We start from the raw sequence: 6000 nt of genomic DNA on the forward strand, positions 1-6000 counted from the left end.
TGACAAAGTAAAGGACACCTGGATTTCCACCCCACCTGTGGTACACACAGCTCATGGGCTCCATGGCCAGCACTGCCAGGCTTCTGGGATCTAAACCCAGGCTGCTCCCTGAAAATGCAAAAAAAAAAGCCACACTGACACCCACAAACTTTAAAATTTTTATTCAACAATTTACATCACTTATTGTCTGTCTTAACGTATTCGATCTACACAAATTTCTTTTTTTTTTCCTGATAAAATAATAAAATTTGGATAAATTTTGAAGACCTGTTGGTGCAGAATAAACAAAATTTCAGGTAAGGGTATTTTTTTTTCCTTTTTTTTTTTTTTTTTTCTTAAACATTTAGTGTGAAGTATGACATCATTGGTAAAGATACATCATGCCATTACAGCTCATGGACATTACCTATCCTTACAGTCCGTGACATCACCCACACCAGCGCAAGGGGCTGCGCCAGACACAGCTACAGCAGGTTTTACACTAAAACTCCTCTAGCCACCCTCTCACCACCGGGAAAACGCCTACGCTTTTCCAGCTGGGCACACAGAGTGCATTAACCTAATCAGAAATTACCGGGGAGGGGAGTAGGAAACAAAGACTACCTTTACTGATCCGTGTGGTCGCACACTACAACATCGACACCAAAGAGGGGCTGCCCCTCTCCGCAGGTCAGAGGTAATTCAGCTCCTGAGCAGGTAGAGCACAACCCCTCGCAGTGATTTGAATACAAACCAGGAAAGAAATGAGAACTTATCGACGGGGAAGGGGGGCAGGAGAGGAGACTGACCCCGCCCGGCTCTGCCTGCAGGGATCTCTCCAGCCCCAGCGCGGTTGTGTTTTGCACCGCCCTTAACACTGAAATATTCAGGGAAGGGGGAGAGAGGGGCATCAGTCCCCCCAGTAAACAAGTTGAGGACCTTCAGAGGCTGGGAAGCCACTGAAGGTGTGTAAGTACACGTGTGATGGTAGATAGAAAAGCAGCCCTGTTCTGTATGAAAAAAAGCTGTCAAGTTAGTACAAATTTCTGCCATGGCGAAGGGAACAGGAGGAGAAAGCTGTCAGGGTCCTTCTCCTGTCGCAAAATCCCGACTCTCCCGCACACAGGCTCTGGGCTAAAGCAACACGTTTCCAAAGGTGGTACCTGCAACCCAACGCACCTAACGCATGAAAACAAAACCAAAATAAAGCTCTCACCCCCGAGGCTGGAGGGAACCCAGTCTCCACTCCAGCCCTGCAGCGGGATAGTGAGGAACCCTGTCCCTCCTGCCTCACAGTGGGAATACACAGCGGTAGGATATCCTCTTGGTTCATTTTGTCATTAGAAGCCTCGAGTTTGCCCACGCCACCGGCCTGCAGAGCAGTGGACTGGTCTCCATCCCCTCCCCAAAGCTGCTTTGTGTGGGGGCTCCCTGTCCCCATGGGGACACCAGTGGGTGCCACCACCACGCTCTCCCCAGAGACAAAAGGGGCACTGGTTCATCCGACAGCACAAAGTGTATCTGAAACACAGGCCAGCAACACCCCACTCCCTCCAATTCAATTACTAAAGTAGGCTCTTTAAAATAAAAAAATAATATATATATATTTATATAGCTATACAGAGAGATACAGAGAAAGCAAAGGAGAGAGAAAGGCTACTAAAAAAATCAAGAAGCGCCAGTTTTCTGCTACAGCTGTCAGCAAAGAACTGTCACCTTACATCATACCCTTCGAGATGGTGAAGAGAATGGAGGCAATGACAGCACAGGAATGCAAAAGAGGGCAGATAAGTCACTTCTGGTAATGAGACACAAATTAAACTTTCAAAACATGTGCATAGCTTTATTCATCTGCTTCAAACTAACCTTTTCACGGAGCTTCAGCGAAACCCGAGTGTGCAAAATGCATTTCTAAAAAATAATGCAAGCAAGCTTTCACATTTACTGTGGCAGAAGTACAGAAAGACTCGGACAGAATCATCACACGCTGGGGCGGGAGATGGAGAACCCAGAATTGCACAGCTTGGGGTTCTGAGTCACTGACTGCAAACACAAGTGTTTGGATTTCGTTAACTTCAAGCAAGGTGTGTTGACTTCTCCTTTACAAAAGAAAAAAAAAAAAAATCTCGTAAACCCCACACAAACAAGAACCACAACCTGCCAGGGAATAAATCCTCTGGATAATGGGATCATGGCGCCACAGAGAGCCTGAACTCCAGCAAAGCCAGTTCCAGACCTTGTTTTGGCTCTGCAGGCAAACCATGGCAATACTGATTTTTTGTCCACAAAAGAGCGAAGCAGCTTTTCTTTCTCTCCCTCCCACTCCCCTCTGAGGTGACAGGTGCCACTGCACAGGACATCATCCCAAACTAAGACAGCCACTACACAGGCTGGAGTCCAGGTCTGATTTTGATCCAAAGGGTCACTGGGATACTAAGGAACTCTTGACTGTGGATGGGGAGTGGCCCTCCTGGCCATATCCCCAGCTCACACCCCACCACCTCTCTCCAGAAAGACTAAGCACACATGCAAGGCACATTGAGTCAGATGTACACACACACCTGGGTGTGTAAAAGAGCAAACGCTGGCCGAAAAAGAAATAAACTGATGCTGAAAAAACTAACTAAACAGGCAGAGAGCTCTGGCCTGTGTATTTGTAGACTATTTTCCAGGCAGTTGTAATCCCCAAGTGTTTTTCCTACACGACTTTAGACCTTCCTTACTCTTCTCCCACTTTGCAGAGAAGTACTTTAGATTCCTAAAGGATCTTCTATAAATAGTCAAGTAAAATCCCTTTTTCCCCTCCAGGGTACACATCCCCCACCATGGTTCAGGTGTGACCCATAAAGAGAAGAGGTTCTGGACCTGCCCGTGCCTCACAGCAGCGCCCTGCTGCAGTGAGACTTCCCTCCACTGCTCCCTAAGCCTTTTACTGGCAGGTTTTGGCTGGGTGGATGGGTTCACCTCACTTTTTTCTTGGGAAACATCTGAGCCCACACACCGAGCGCTCCCCAGATGGAGAAGGAGCCGGTGGGTCGCCAGCACTGGGATAAGGGCAGGACGGAGGCCATGCAATCCTTAATACTGCTGGTTAACTTCACATCGAGACAAAGCATTCCAAAGATCTTTTTGTAGAGATGAGCAATTTCCTTCTAGAGATCAATTCAAATAGAAAACAAATATATTAAAACCGGAGACGAGACAAGAGCTGATTGAGGTTTTTCTACTTTACAAGTTACTCAGGCACCTTTCCTGCACCACCAGCCATGGAGGAAGGAGAAGTTGAAAACCTCAGGGATTTGCACTACCCTTCCAATAGCAGCTTGAGAAAAGGAGGGAGAGAAAAAGAAACAAAAAAATAATAAAAAATAAAAAAAGCACAGTGTTCTCTCAAGTTAAAGAGCTCTCCTTTGCTTGCGTTTGCATAGAAATTCCCATAGGTCAGCACCAAAATCAGGTCCAACCCTGTCCTACACCCAGCTCCCCCAGTTCCTACACTCCCTCAGCTAGTGGCTGTGTTACAGGAGGGTTCAACTATCCGCAGAGGAACTACATGGTCATGTTAAAAAAACCCAAAACAACAAAAACGAAAAACAAAAGTGCATCACACATTCTTGATTTTTTCAGGGTTACTTATAGCAGCAGCATCAGCATTAATCCAAGACAATGAACAGTTGTAGATTCGTTCTTAAATGCAGCAACACTTAATGAAATGTCTTCGGGGAAGGGCATAAGAGGGTCCTTCTCAAAAGGATAAAAAGGAAAATTAAACTATTCAATATGGACAAAAAAGGAGATAAAACAAAAATTAAAGACACAATCTTATTTACATTTAAAAAAACATTCTTGTTAAAATACCTTTACAACACCTAAGCAAAAAAATACGTATTTTAAGAATAAAGCAGAAACTCCTAAAGCAGTATCCATTTTTGGAACCCTTATTTAGCACCTGAGGAAAGACCGTATGGAAAGCAGACAGGCTGGGGATTTTTTTGTTGGTTGTTTTTTTTTTGTTTTTTTGTTTTTTTAAGAAAACTCTTAGTTGTATTTTTGCTAAATGTTCAGAAGTTCGCAGTACACAAGTTTCATACCACAGAAAGAAATGAACAATTCTTTTTTTGTTTGTTTTCCTCTTTTTAAAGATCCTCTACTCATTAATAAGGCTGTAGAAAAGGGACACTGCTATCTTACAAAATGGCTTTAGAGCTCTGCACATGTTATACGAAGCTTTCTGATTAACAGTCAAAATAAACCCAGCTCAGCTTCTCCTGGTGAGAGCACAGACAGGACTCTTGCTCCAGTCCCAGCACAGGGAGTGGGCTCACACCCAGGATATGAGGCCACCACAGGGCTCTTTTACCTCCCCACAGCTCCACTCTCCTGTTGCTTTAGAGGATCTCAGGCAGGACAGAGGAGCCAGCCTGACCCTGGGGTGTAACATGTAACATGTAATTTTTTTTAGAGAAAACCTCTAAAGCTCTAATTCCTGGAAGGCAGCACATGGAGATCTCCTTCCTACCATTGTGCACTAGGGTTTTCCCACATAGAAAAACTCCCTGGTGGTGACCAAAGCCAGAATTACTCTGGTTTTCTTGGCTACTCCACCACACCAGCCCTTCTCCTGCCTTACACACCAGTGTGAAAAAGTGTAGCAGCTTTAAAGTGGGTGAATCCTTGTTCTCTCCCTCCCGACCTCAACCAGCTCCCTTGTAAACAGCCTCTGTAAGAAAAACAAACCACGACAGATGGACGGACAGAAAAGTCTTCTAGGGATGAGAGGGTAAGACTCCTGAAAGCTTGGGACACCATAGCAATTTACTGACTCAAGATCAGAACCTGGACACACAGGAAAACTATGGGCAGTTCTGGCTGTGAACGCCATCGCTCCCTGATGTCACCCACTGGCCACTTGGGAAAGGACACTATGGTGCTACCATAATGCTCTCTTGAAGGTGAAAGCACTCATTACACACTCAACTGGGAGCACAACTTCCAGCTCTTTTATTTCCTGTTTTTTTCCTAGCAGGCAGCAATTTTTCTTTCCATTTAGCTGGCTGATTCACCATCACCCACTCCCAGCTGCTGGACTCACAACCTAGTGAGAATTGGGTTTCTTTCCACATTTCAAAGGAGTGCACAGCAGCTATGAAAGGCAAAAAGTGGGATTTACAAGGTCAGAAAGGTTTGAAGCGGGTTAGTGACAAAATCCATGTCCTGGAGCTACCCACTACCAGGTTTCACAGAGGATCGAGGTGGGTTTAAACCAAAACCAAACTCCAAGCAAAGCTTGAAAGCCATCGCTTTGCCAATCCACCAAATGGGTGGAGTGGGAGAGAGCCCAAACCACTGCCATGGAGCAGTTGCTAAATCACCTCTTGGAGCACACAGAACACTCCATGATCCACCAAAAAGCAAGCAGATCCCAAGCTGGATCTGCCTGGCAATACATGCTCTATTACACAAGACCCTGTACAAGAGACACCCAGAAGAACCTGCTGGCAGAGGAGGAGAGGTGGGGGATGACCAGGGGAGAAAGGGGACAGCCCCTGCCTGTGCAGGAATCCTCACTCCAACAAACAGACCAGAGGAAAGGGACTCACGACGGGAACAGAAACGAGAGAGAAACCTTAACCTGAATTATTATCTTCATCACTAATAAAAAAATAGGTCACGATTTCACCCTTAGTGCCGCTTTCTGATACTACACACGTACTTAAGGGGTTTGAAAACTTCCTTTACTCAGTGTAACGAAAACAATGGCACAAATAAATACACGCTCGCTCTCCTCACAAGTCAGATGCTCGCACACGCACCGCCAGCTCCTCACCCCCACAGACACCCTCGGGTGCACACCCAGGACAGGAGGCTGCTGCTCCCCTTCCCGGGCTGTATTTGGTTTATGCTACAGTACTAATACTCTTGAGTCAAACAAAAAAACCCCCAAAACAAAACATGAGACTTATCGGTAACACCTTATCATTATTTTGATGTGCTAAATTAGTCACAGCTCAATTTCAGGTT

This window comes from Sylvia atricapilla, chromosome 20, assembly GCF_009819655.1.
Source record: "Sylvia atricapilla isolate bSylAtr1 chromosome 20, bSylAtr1.pri, whole genome shotgun sequence".
NCBI classification, from domain to species: Eukaryota; Metazoa; Chordata; class Aves; order Passeriformes; family Sylviidae; genus Sylvia; species Sylvia atricapilla.